Below are 13,662 nucleotides of genomic sequence, written 5' to 3' on the forward strand. Positions count from 1 at the left end.
ATACGCGACATATCCTGCGCATCCCTGCTGAAGGTAGCGTCTCGCCCTTGCTGCTGAACATACTGTAACGCCCGTAGATCCGGGCTAGTCAAATTAGAGGCAATAAGGGTCGAAAACGACTTTTCGACAAAAGATTATTTAGAATAAATAATCTTGACCAAGTTGTAGATTATGTTACAAGGTTTCCGTACATATAAAGAACGTCGAAATCCGAGTTATAACGAAGAAGTTATGACCCGTCAAAGTTTCGCGACAGAACCGGCACGATACCGGAAAGCGTAAATAATAAATTTACGATAGAGCGAGATTTAGCCTTAGCGATCTAAACGGAAGTCGTAGAATATGTTAAACTAAGAACATCGATAAAAAGAACGCCCAAATCTGACTCCGTATGAAGAAGTTATGATTTTTCGAAGTTTCGGACTAGCAGTGTACAACCCGAAATTCGAATATTTGATCGAGCAGTTTTTAGCTGACACGACCTAAACTAGAATCGAAGATCTCGTTGAGAGTAGCGTAACGAGAAAAAGATGGGCGAAAACGGATGTCGGATGACGAAGTTATGAGGATTTAACGGACCAAATCGTGTCCCGGCCCGTTAATAATATAAAATTTAAAATCGAGCCAAAATTAGCCGATGAAGTCTAAACGAAAGTTGTAGAGTACGTTCCCACCTTCGCGTGGATATAAAGAACGTCGAAAACGGAGCTCGTATGCGAAATTTATGATTTTTAGAAGTCGAGAATGCAATTTGCGAAGGCTGATAAGGAGCTGATGACGTGGCGCATTGTGGGCCGTCCATCGCTGATCAGATCTCGCTTCGGATGAAGAACACGTCGCCCTCGCTTACGCCCCGCGTCCGAAGCCAGTACGCGCCGCGTACCCTCGCCCTGATCTATTCCGAGTGAGAGACAGCTGGAACCTCGCTGGAGCTCTTATCCGATGACTACGCCCCGCGTAGGTCCGAGGTACGCCCAGCGTACCGAGGCCTCGCAGGGCTATAAAAGGGGGCCGATTTTCCTTCATTTTTCACACCTTTCTTCACTCTCTCTCTAACTTCTTTCTCTCTCTAAGTATTCTAAACATCCCCAAACCCTAGGGAACCTCCCTAGCACCCTAGGGAAGCCCCGAGGCTCCCGGAGTCCCGAGAAAAAAGGAGTTTTTCGGTTTCGAAACGTTGCTCCAATTAGGTCCCGGTTTTCGATAAAATTTGCTGTAAGTGTGCTACGCTTACGCAATTTTTAATATAGCTTTCATATAATTATAGGAATGTTATTAGGTCCTTAAAATAATTATTTGGGCTATTAAAATGAGTTATATCGAGTATTATTAACACTTAATAATACTCGGACTAATTAATTTGTCGCGGTTATCGTTAAACTAAAACCTAGTGGTATTGGTACTAGGTTTTATCGAAGGAATATCGTTTTGAGAGTATCGAAGCGCTGTCCGAGTACTGAGTCACCACCTACTCAGGTGAGTGCATAGTCCCTTTCATCTTACACATAGATATGAAGTATTTTATATAAACTACGTGCTATGTGTACATATTATCTGAATACATGCTGTCTATGTTGGATGAACGTTTTATACATGTTTTAAAGGATTTAAACTGTATACGTATTTTATAAATACGAATATGTTGGGTATGAGATGGGTAGATGAATGATGAGAGATAGAAGATGACGTGAGTATACATTGGCAGCTATAGACTTAGTGCCTATGGGACAAACACCGGTAGCTATGGACTTAGTACCAGTTAGACGTTGGTAGTTATGGATTTAGTACCTGTTAGAAATTGGTAGCTATGGACTTAGTACCTATTAGTCAGACGCTGGTAGCTATGGACTTAGTACCTGTTGAACACTGGTAGCTATGGATTTAGTACCTGATGAGTAGGATATAGCAGCTATGGAATTAGTGTTTACGAACGAACATCGGCAGCTATGGATTTAGTGCCAGTCCTATAACCCTGGAAGTAAGGGACTTCGGAATAAACGAATGCAGGATAGATGACTCTTAGGTTAAATCCTTAAGAGTAAAGAAGATAACGGGGATGGGTAATGGGGTTAATTGTTTGATGATTAAACATAACAATTATATTATTGTGGGTTGAAAACCCTATGTACTCACCAGGTTTCCCAACCTGACCCACTCAGTTTATGTATATTACAGGTGACGAAGTGAAGTGACATTACACTGAGAGATTTAAAGAGATATAGATCACTAGTGTAAATCATTGTAAGTTCTGTTTATGCTTATGTTTCGGTATTAACGATGACATCCCAAACGTTTTAAAATGAAATAAATACGTTTCCTCGAAAATGTTTTAATAACGTATTTACCATGTTTTTCTGGGAACAAATTCCGCAACCTTTTTATAAAATGAAGTACTCTGATTTTTATAAAGCATAAACAAAATCGGTCTTTTCTGGCCGTGATTTTGGGGATGTCACACATACTGCGGGTCCACACTGCGGCTTCTCGCCATGAATCACTAACTCTCCCCCGCTTGGGGTCCTGACCCGCACTAGCTGCTGCGCGCAATCTATCACCGCCCCATTAGGGCTCAACCAATCCATGCCAATAATCACCTTGTTCCCACGCAGCGGAATAGGAACCAGGTCTAATAAGTAACGCTCCTCGAACAGACGCAATACACAATCCCGAAACACCATCGATGCTCGCACCGATCGATCATCGGCAATCTCTACCTCCAGAGGGCAATCCAACATACCCGAAGACTCAGGAAACTTCCTGCTAAGCGCAAGGGACACAAATGATCGGGATGCAACCGAATCGAATAACACCTGAACTGGGATACTGTTCACATGGAACGATCCTAAAACATATATATACATACGAAGCACATATCAATATCATAACATCATAAAAATAAAAGATAGAGGGAAAGAATCATACCCGTCACCACATCGGGTGCGGCGTGTGCCTCCTCGGTAGTCAACTGAAATGCTCGGCTCCTCACCACCGGAGCCTCTGCCTTGCCCTGTCGGCCATCAGTGATCCACAGGATCGCTGGAGCTGGCGCCTTCACCGGCGCTGAAACTGTCAACTAGGGGCAATTGGCCTTCTTGTGGCCCCTCTGGTTGCAGTGGAAACACAGCAACTCCGATGTCTGAATAACTACTGTCGGAGCAGTGCAATCCCTGCTAAAGTGCCCAGGCTTGCCGCACTTGTAGCAGCCTGATGATCCTAACCGGCACGCTCCCTCGTGCGTCTTGCCGCATTTCCTGCAGCGTCCCCGTCCCTACTGGCCTTTCGGCCCCGCATCTGATCCCTTGGGCTTCTTCCCCGAAGCCCCTCCTGACTGACCCTCTTCTGCCTTCCGTTTCCAGATGTGCTCCAAATCTATCTCCCTCTCCCTCGCCCTGACAATCATGGAGTCCAGGGTAGGGCAAGCCGAAAAGCTAACATGCTCCCGGATGTCAGCTCGTAGCATGTCATGATAACGGGTCCTCCTCATATCCTCGTCAACAGCATACTGGGGTACCAACAAAGCCCTCTCTCGGAACTTGGCAGTGATCTCCGCCACGGTCTCCGTCGTCTGTCTCATGTCTAGAAACTCCCTCACCAGCTGCTGAAGCTCGACAACCGGCGCAAACTCTGCCCTGAACCTGGTCACAAAGTCCGACCAGGTCATTGCCTCGATAGCTGAGGCTCCCAACGAGTCACCCACTGACTCCCACCAATCCCGGGCTCGGTCCCGTAAACACCCTGCTGCATACCTCACCTTCGACCCCTCGGGGAAGAAGCTAGTCAACTGTGCAGACTCGATGTCTGCAATCCATCGCTTGGCAGCAATGGGGTCTTTCACCCCATGGAAATCCGGCGCACCACTGCCCTTGAAGTCCTTGAAGGACAGTGTGCGAGATCCCGATTGGCTAGATGCCATATCACTCCTGAATGCCCGAAGGCGATCCTCCATCAACTCGATGATCCCTTCCTTGATCGACCCAAAGAGGATGGGGGTCGACTCAAGGATGCCTCGGGTGATCTCTGACGCGATGAACTCGCGTAGTCCCTCATCTACCGGCTCGGAACCTGATCCCGAACCTGACGCCTCTCCTGAACCGCCATCTACTGGCCTCGATCGAAGTACCACCATTCTGCAATACATAATACAATCATTAGTGATATTGATACTTCCTGAGGGATCACTGCTACTTACAAGTTCCCTGGTCTTATCTTGGCCTTCCTTGGTTTGGGTACGGATCCTCTGCTTTCAGTAGTACGGGCCCATACTACCTTCCACATCTATCCGTACCTTCTTCAAGGAATGTCTCGACTCCACCAGATCCCTTTCACTACTGTTGATCACTGCTATACTCATCCTAGGCTTGCCCTAGGAAAATCTCTGATTCTACTCTATCCAGTCCTCAGCTGCTGCAGGCCTCCTTGTAATGCCAATTAGCCATTACCCAAATACCATCACATGTGACGAGGCTCAGATAATCCTTCGAGTACCTGACTCGTCCCTACAATGGCTGGACTCAAACGAGAGCTGCGCAGTAGGATCAAATCTGGCACTCTAAGATTATTCAACCCTGATCATATGTGACGTGACGTATTCGCCTAATGGCTAACTCCCATTATTCAGAGTCCCACATAGCATGAAGCAAGCAGCATTCAGACAAGAGTAACAATCTCAATCAACTCTATCCGCTCACAGGAACTGAGCTAGCATAAAGTGCTAAACTCATACTATCAGGCATAACCTAATCAGGCTATCCTACTTACTGTCTACTCAATATCTAGCATGCAATTCTCATACAACTAAAACACATAAAGCAGGCACATAAGGCATCACTCCTAGATACTTAGTCCTATTCTAGCATGCTGCTCTACAAAAGCTGATAAACATAACATAAACTTTTATGGGTACTTTGGGGAATACTTACTTGAGCTCGGCCGGTCGCGCACATCACACACTTCGTTCTTTCTCAAAACTCTTTCTCAATTTTAGAAAACATTTTCTTTTAGAAAATCTTTTAATCCCTCGATTTGAGTCCAAACACCCCCGAAGGTGTGTCCGGATCCCTCAAACCAGGGCTCTAATACCAACTTGTAACGACCCATTTTCACGTCCAAAAATTTCGTTATAAAACATTACATGAAAGCATTAATAGTTAAAACATTGTTTGATTAAACCATTTCACATCGAAAACCAAATTGAAAACCACAACATTCTATCAATCAAATATTAGAGTATCAATCCCAGAATAAACTCGTAATTGCGGAAACAAGAGAGTGTGTGTGTGTGACATGCTGCTACCGCGCCGGCTCCTTTCCCCTAGCTGAGGAGGTACCTGAAACCCAAACTGAAAACCGTAAGCACGAAGCTTAGTGAGTTCCCCCACTGTACCACATACCATATAACCTCATAACATACATATATTGTCAGGCATATATGGGTGCCCGACCTACCCCTTCGGCCCTCTCGACCGGGTATTGCCTAGCATATCTGGGTGTTGGCCTCCCCTTCGGTCCTCTCGACCAGATACTGCCTAGCATATCTGGGTGCTGGCCTCCCCTTCGGTCCTCTCGACCGGATACTGGGGAACTATTCCTCCCCTCCACTACTATCACATAACATGTATCACAATATCAGATCTATCTAACATGGTTGGGTATAACTACCCCTTCGGCCCTACCGACCGGATACCTCGGGGACTATCTCCCCCTACTGTCACTAGCACATATCATCATATCATACTAGCACATAAACATAACACATGTAGTAGTAATCCCTAGATGAATATCACGGAGACAATCATCTACATACAACTCCTACTGGTGGGCCGGCATTGTGGCCGTAGGCCCACCGCTACTGGAAGGTAACTCACCTCGAAGTAGCTGCTGATCTGATCGGGAACTGACTGTCTACTGCTGCTGCTGCTGCTCCGGGAATCCTCCGGCTGCAATTCTTACAACATACTCAATCAAACACTGCTAACTGTCCTTTGGGTAAAATGACCATTTTACCCCTGATCATGCCCTATGTCAAAGTCAGAGTCAACTTTCAGTTGACCCGACTCGCCGAGTTGGTTTTCCAACTCGCCGAGTCCCTACCCAAACGATTGTCCTGAATCCCGTTTCTACTCGTCGAGTTAGGCGACGACTCGACGAGTTCTCCTTCTAAACTGATATTCAAGTCCTTCATCCTACTCGCCGAGTTGTATGAACAACTCGTCGAGTTCATCTTCATCCGATGAACACTTATGCTGCGACTCGCTGAGTTGTATGAACAACTCGCCGAGTCTGTTCTTGATCTAAGGAGATTGCATTGAACTCGCCGAGTCAGGGCATTGACTCGCTGAGTTCCTCCATAGATGAGTTCAGCTTCCGACTCACTGAGTCACACCCCGTGACTCACTGCTCACTCGACACTACAAAAAGGGGACAAACTCGGAGACTCACAAACAGACTCGCCGAGTCACATGAACGACTCGCCGAGTCGTTGCCATGCACCCACTAAATACACAGATTTGGTCGATTCCAGTCCATGTCATTCACAGATCTGGACTCCTAGAACACGAATCACACGTAAAGTTTCCAACTTTAAGTGTAGATATTCACCAATACGGATTTTAGGGTTCAAAATGCCTCAAAAGGGTAGATCTAGGGTGAACAAGCAACATGGGTCCATAAAGGTAACAGATATGAGCTCCTGGAGCTCAATCTTGCCTAGATCTAAAGGCCAATCAACTTATTACGACTTATATTGCACATACAAGCTTGAGGATTGGCTCAAGATTGACTTAAATGAAGTAATAAGCATAGAAACATGGGAAAAACGGGTTATACCTCAAAGGAACTGCTGAGAGAGCACAAAGATGTTTGGATTCCTTCCCTTCCTCTTGATCTACTTCCCTTTTGCCTCAAAACCTTCAAGATCACACAACAATTGCTTCAAACTCTAAATGAACAACTTAGAACGAGGGTTGGAAGCTCTGGGGGTAAATGGGGGCTGGCTTGGGGCAGATATGTTGTTTAAATAGGGTGCAAACCCCTGAAACTTAGGGTTTCATCCAACAGCTGTGACTCGCCGAGTCCAGGATATGGACTCGCCGAGTCGCCAACTTAAACGTGTCCTGGGTCCCGCATCTACTCGGCGAGTCGGACCTATGACTCGCCGAGTCCAAGGCTAAAAGAAAAGAAATACTCAAATAAGATTTACGTACCAGGAACCAGGTGCTACAAAATGGCACATGATGCCATTATTTTGTAAACTCTAGTGCTACACAACTTGGTGGTTTTTGGTTGATATCGATACATATTCATGGATTTTTGTTGAATTTGATAAAGACCGGAGGTTTGGAGGAACGTAGGGTTTCGATGGAAGGAAGTGGAAGGTTGTTTGGTTGAAGAAGGGTATATTCAATTGGTGGAGGGATGGAAGACGGTGGAAGAAGAACATAAAAGAAACAACTTTGAAGAATGGAGGATAATGACTAACACCAGGAGAAGACATAGACAAAACACGCATCTAGTCAAAACCAAATATCAATGCAACGGAGTTAAAAAGTGAATATGTTAAAAGCATGTGGCAAAAAAGAATCTGAACAAAAGGGAATAAAATTGGCAACAGATGAAATTGATGTGGCCAATATCAAAATTCAGAACTCATAAAAAAACATTGTTTATATAGAACCTAACTTTTAATATATATATATATATATATATATATATATATATATATATATATATATATATATATATATATATATATTTGGTTAGGATTATATGTGAATGGTAAATGTAGTGTGAATGTAAGACTGAATTTGGACCATCGGATGAGAAAAATTATGTGATTAAGAATGAATGTTGATTTTATTAATTTTTAAATTAAATGACTGATAATATTATTAGAAGGGTAATTGAGTATTTTTGTCGGATTTAAAAAAAGGAAGTCGACATGTTACCCGATTCTTTCGTTCCACCGTTTAATATCATCTCATATTATTAGGCCAGACTGTTAATGATATTAACAAACGAATAGACGATTTCCTGAAAACAAATCAATCATCCACTCTAAAAGATATCATATCCACAATTCTAAAAATACAGTAGACCTATAAGAAGAGCGATAGAGGGTTTACATTCAAAGCAAAGACGCAACCACCGACTTAAGAATCGAACAATGAGAAACTGTTCAAGCTCAAGATTACAAGAGAACTTCAAAACGAAGTTCACAAACACATATGCGCCACTTTGGATTGATGAAGACCATGATTTTGTCGATCCACTACTGTCTGGTAATGTTTTATTATGTTTTCCGATATGTTCTTCAAGAATTGAAGTGCTATTTTGCAAAATAGTGTTCATTCCATAAGAATGAAAACATAATGTAGGAGAATTTTTATCAAGTGTAGTTCAAAACAAGTTTGGGTTTACACATGTTAGTTTACTTAAAAACAAGTTTGTGATTTATTCTTCAAGAATTCTAATGCAATTTGTCTAATATGGTTCATTTTGTAAGAATGAAGCGTTATTAATGAAGCGTTATTCTTGTAGAATTTGGTATGAATTTAAGTTTAAAAGAATGTAGGGTTTGAACAGGTAACGTATTCCAAAAGTTTTTTTTTGGGTTTGCTAGTGTTGTAGCTTATTAGTAATTGTTCTGTTAATATTTTCCTGTTCTTGTACATGTAATGGTGTAAGAATTAGTGGTTTATTTCAATTCCTTTGACGTTCAAATGAACCATTGCTACTATAATTTGTGTCAATACATGGTTGACAACTTGATCAGGATGCGATTGTGGAATCGGGATGACCGGTTATGCTATTACTCGGGGCCTATTACAGTATTGTTGGTATGAATGTCATAAATATATTTTTAAATACAAATGATTATTAGTCTATGATGTCTATATTATTATATTTTCTAACAAATTAGTAATATGTATGCAACTTGTTTATGTGTTTAATGTTTGCATAAGTAAAAGCATTAAATTGAAAAAAAGGACTCCTTTCAGAACACATGTTACTGGAGATAAGTTGGAAAAGATCGAGGAGTTTGAGGTGAATGCAGATTCTCTTGGGATGTGGAAGTTCATCGGAAGGGAAGATGATGATCAGGAAGATGTTAGTAGTGATACAAATATGTAGTTGGAAACATTTGAGAGAGAATTTGCAGATGAGGAGGTAAACATTGTTATTTTCTATTTGACATATAATGTTCTTAAGTTTGCTTTTGGCGTTGATGTAAACGAACTTTATTTAAGAATGGGCATATGAAAATGAATTTTTTAATTTTGAATTACACATTCTATCAGATTGACTTGTTTATGTTATATGATTCCTTTAGAATGATGACATGGTATGAGGTATATGAGCATGTAATGAGTTATAAACTTATGTAAATCTAAATGGATTAATATGACATTTTCCAGGTATAAATTATTCAGAATGAATGAATATGTAATATTATTTGTTTATGACAGCTTAATTATTTGCTACATGTAGGCGTATTGTGCGATATTTGACATCGGGTACAATAAAATAGTGACTGAAAAAGGCAGCATGGAAAAAGCATTAATTGGAGGTCTGAAAAAGTTTCCTGATCATGAATTTGTGAACTATTGAGAGAAAGGATGACATTGATGAGAATGTTGTTTAAGGATGTGGCGAGTAATGAAGATGCAATTGAAAATGAAAGTGATGGCATTGATGAGGACACATACACATATGGAAACATGCTACATAAAAATGCACAACATGAAAATTTTGGACAAGCTTCAGGGTCAAATAAAAGTCTTGTTACACCCTCCGGGATAAAAGAGAATGTAGAAGACATTAGGCAACATATGGAAAGGAAAGACATTGTATATGCCTACATGACGCCCATGGGTGAAAATAACAAAGAATGGGGTAATATAAAGGAATTGAATAGTTCACAATTCTTTAAACTGCCTGGAGTTGTAGATAAAGTATTGGATATAATGGATAGAACATCAAGTGAGAAGAGGGTTACTGATGTTGGAGATTACAATTAGGGGTTGATAGGAGTTTAAAAGACACAAACAATGAGGAAACAGAAGAATGTTAGTCTTTTGAATGTATGGTTTGCAAAAAAATAGTTTTTATTTTATTTGGTTTGGTTTAAGTTTATGTACGTCGTTTGTTTTAGTTTATGTCATTCTTTAGTTGATGGAACCTTTTACTATTTTGAAGTTATGTTATGAACAAAAAATGATGGTTTATGGAAGTTATGGATGAAATAAAAATTAAAGTTTTTTGGTTGTGACTTTTCTTTTTAACTCTTATAGCACTAAGAAATCATTTTTTTGGTAATTCTAACAGATAACCGTGGAATGTGATTTTTTTTATATTGCAGATTCGTTAGGAATATGATGAAGCAATAATTGAAATTAATGGTTCCTAGGATTTACCATTTGCATGGACAGTCTCTAATAATAGTTTGTAATATATTATCATGGTATAAAGTATTTTAGAATTGTTTGTAATATTATCCTATTAAGTAAGAAATACATGAAGGTAAAAATGTTGTTAAGCATAATAGATTCTTAAAGAAATTTCGTTTGGTATTACTTGTAACTGATGGTTCCCAAGTATGTTACTTTTACATGTAATAATCGTATATATTTTGAAAGAATTAGTTATAACACATTGTGTTAAAAATGATTATATATTGAATAATAAACGAGAACATGTGAAGGCTATATAGCAAAACAAATAATAGATTACTTAGATACTTATAACAAGGTAAATAACACATAATCTTTTTTGAAAAAGGAATTAATTGAAAAACATAAAGTCATTTAAATGATTTGTTGCATGAATTGGAAAAAATAAGACTATACTACTTTAGCCTTCATGGGACAATTTCTCTTATCATGATTAACCTTCTGTTTGCTTAAGTTACATATTCTCTTTGGCTTCTGCATTGATTTGTCAACATATATTTTTTACTTTTATGTCTTTTTCCATGACTACCAGAACCTTTGTTGTTGATGAGAGAATGATTCTCAATTTCACATTCCTTTGGAAGAGTAACACTTATAATTTGCTCAAAATGATTTCTGTAAACCAAATAATTAGAAAAAGATGAAAGGCAGAACTTCATTTTCAACTTATTCAACTCCTCTAAGTACTCAAGCAACTTCACTGGATCATGACTGTAATAGGATGTTCTGTTCAAATTGAAACTACTACAAAACAGAGTCAATCCTGTTCAATTGAACACAACTATTTAAGTTAATTATGTAAAATATTGTAGAATGTATAAACATTCAAAATTGTTTTCAAAATTCTCAAAGAATATATGATTCTATAAGAATATATTTTCCTATTCACAAATCATAAAAAAAGTCTTTTATCAATATGCTTTTAACGTAGTTGTATGTTTCATCTCTTTAATAAAGTTATAACCCAAGATGATTTATGAATGATAAAATAGACCATTCTTTAAGAATTTCATATGACGATGGCACAATCCAATAACCAGGAAAAAAGACCCGTTTAAATTCACATAATGTAAATAATATAAACAAAAAAAAGAGAAAATCATACCTTTGTTCCAAACAAAAATCAAACATATCCCTCACTTATTCAGGTGTTGATTTCATCATCTACGAGACCCATTCTCATAGAAAATTCGAAATTTGTGAGTATGATAGCTTCAAACAAACTACAACAAAACCTAATTAATAAAGGAGGCATGATATAAAGACGGCGATCTGAAACCTAATTAAACAAACTGATACCTAATTAAACAAACTGATACCTAATTAAACAATGGAAAATATATTATCATTTGAAACGTTCAAATTGATTCCATATATATAGCTATTTTTATTTAGGTAATAAAAAAGAAATTGTCGATCATACCCTTTTGAGATCAATTGTTTAAAGTTTGGTCACACAATCACACAATAATTAGGGTTCATATATGAACCTATCTCTCTCTCTCTCTCTCTCTATATATATATATATATATATATATATATATATATATATATATATATATATATATATAACCATTATTAACCATGAAACGAAGGAACCAATTTTTTGTTCAACTTTTAGAGCTTACTTTATATATAAAAAAAACTAAAAATATAGAAATTCATAACTTTTTATCCTTTTTCCAATAAGATAAAAAAATTTACTTTTTTTTTTTTGTCAAATTCACACCGTGAATCTGTGCAGATTCACAATGTGAATCTGAAAATATATAATTTATTTTTTAGCATTCACAATGTGAAGATATGAATTTAGATATTTTTAGTTTTTTTCGATAAAGTATAAGTTTTAAAACTTGAAAAAATATTTGGTTCCTTGGATAACCATTAATAATGGTTCTCTATTGAACTTTTCCATATATATATATATATATATATATATATATATATATATATATGTATATATATATATATATATATATATATATATATATATATATATATATATATATATATAGATCATATATATCCATTAACTATTGTATGAATGTATGACCCAATCAATATCTAAGAGTAAATTGGAAAGATTGCATAATATTAATTTAATAACACAAATTTACATTCCTATATTTTTGGTAACCGGGTTTTTATTTAAACCTAATTATGGCTTCCATCACCAATAAACAATATATGGTGGTTGTCGAGGCCAACAAAAATAATAACCCTAAATAATACACACTAAAATAGTGGATAGTGGTAAAGGGGTCGAATCCACGGAGATTGGTTCAATTTATAACTCTATGAAAAATTTCTTTGTAAAAATACTTGTAAAATAACAATAAAAATAAAATGGAGGGTTTTGGTGTTTTGAAAAACTTGAAACAAACTAGAATTAACTATGATTTAAATAGACAATTTCAACAAAAATAAGGGTTTGGTGTAAAATCAATAAGGGAGAGATGGTTGACTTAAAGTTTCCTCACTTTGACTTTTGATGAACATATCATTAGAATCCATTGGTGCAATACTTTGATTTAAATCCTTAATTTGGCTATAGTAATCCAAGGAGCTTGAGATTACCTAGACTTTTCTTAATTGTTGAAATGACTAGAGAAGCTCATAACAATTTCCTTAGTCAAAGTCACTAATTCCAAATAGCATGTAATTAGTGAAAGTCAACTAGCATTAAGAACCAAAAAGTCACCAAATCCAAGAGGGGTCAAATGCTTTCACCACCATGTTGGAGGAAATGTTTTTATGATTGTGTGAAGCAAAAACAACACAAAAATCATTTGTTGCTTGCTAATTTGAGGATCCTTTACTTAATCAAGAAATTAGCCAACTAATCACCACAAACACATTTAAACTCATGAACTAAAACATACAAGTAGTGATAAGATGTTAAGACACAAAACATTCCCATAAAGATTTAAGAACATGTTCATGGATTCTTCAACATTCAACAAAAGTTCAAAGGATTAACCAAAAGTCAACCAAGATTAGTTTAGCCAAGCATGGCTAAACCCAAAGAAACAAAGTTAGAGAAAATTGTACCAAACATTAAGCAAGAATCAAGAGGTAAAAATATGATGTTCTTCAAGTGTTGTTGGCCTTCAAAAGTCTTCAAAACTCCAGAGAGAATCTCCAAAAATCGGATGTCCAAGAGTCTCCAAAAGATGGGCACCAACCTTCCTCAAATAGCCTTCCAAATGGATTT

This window comes from Lactuca serriola, chromosome 1 (assembly GCF_051521515.1).
Source record: "Lactuca serriola cultivar US96UC23 chromosome 1, Lser_US96UC23_V15, whole genome shotgun sequence".
Classification (NCBI taxonomy): Eukaryota; Viridiplantae; Streptophyta; class Magnoliopsida; order Asterales; family Asteraceae; genus Lactuca; species Lactuca serriola.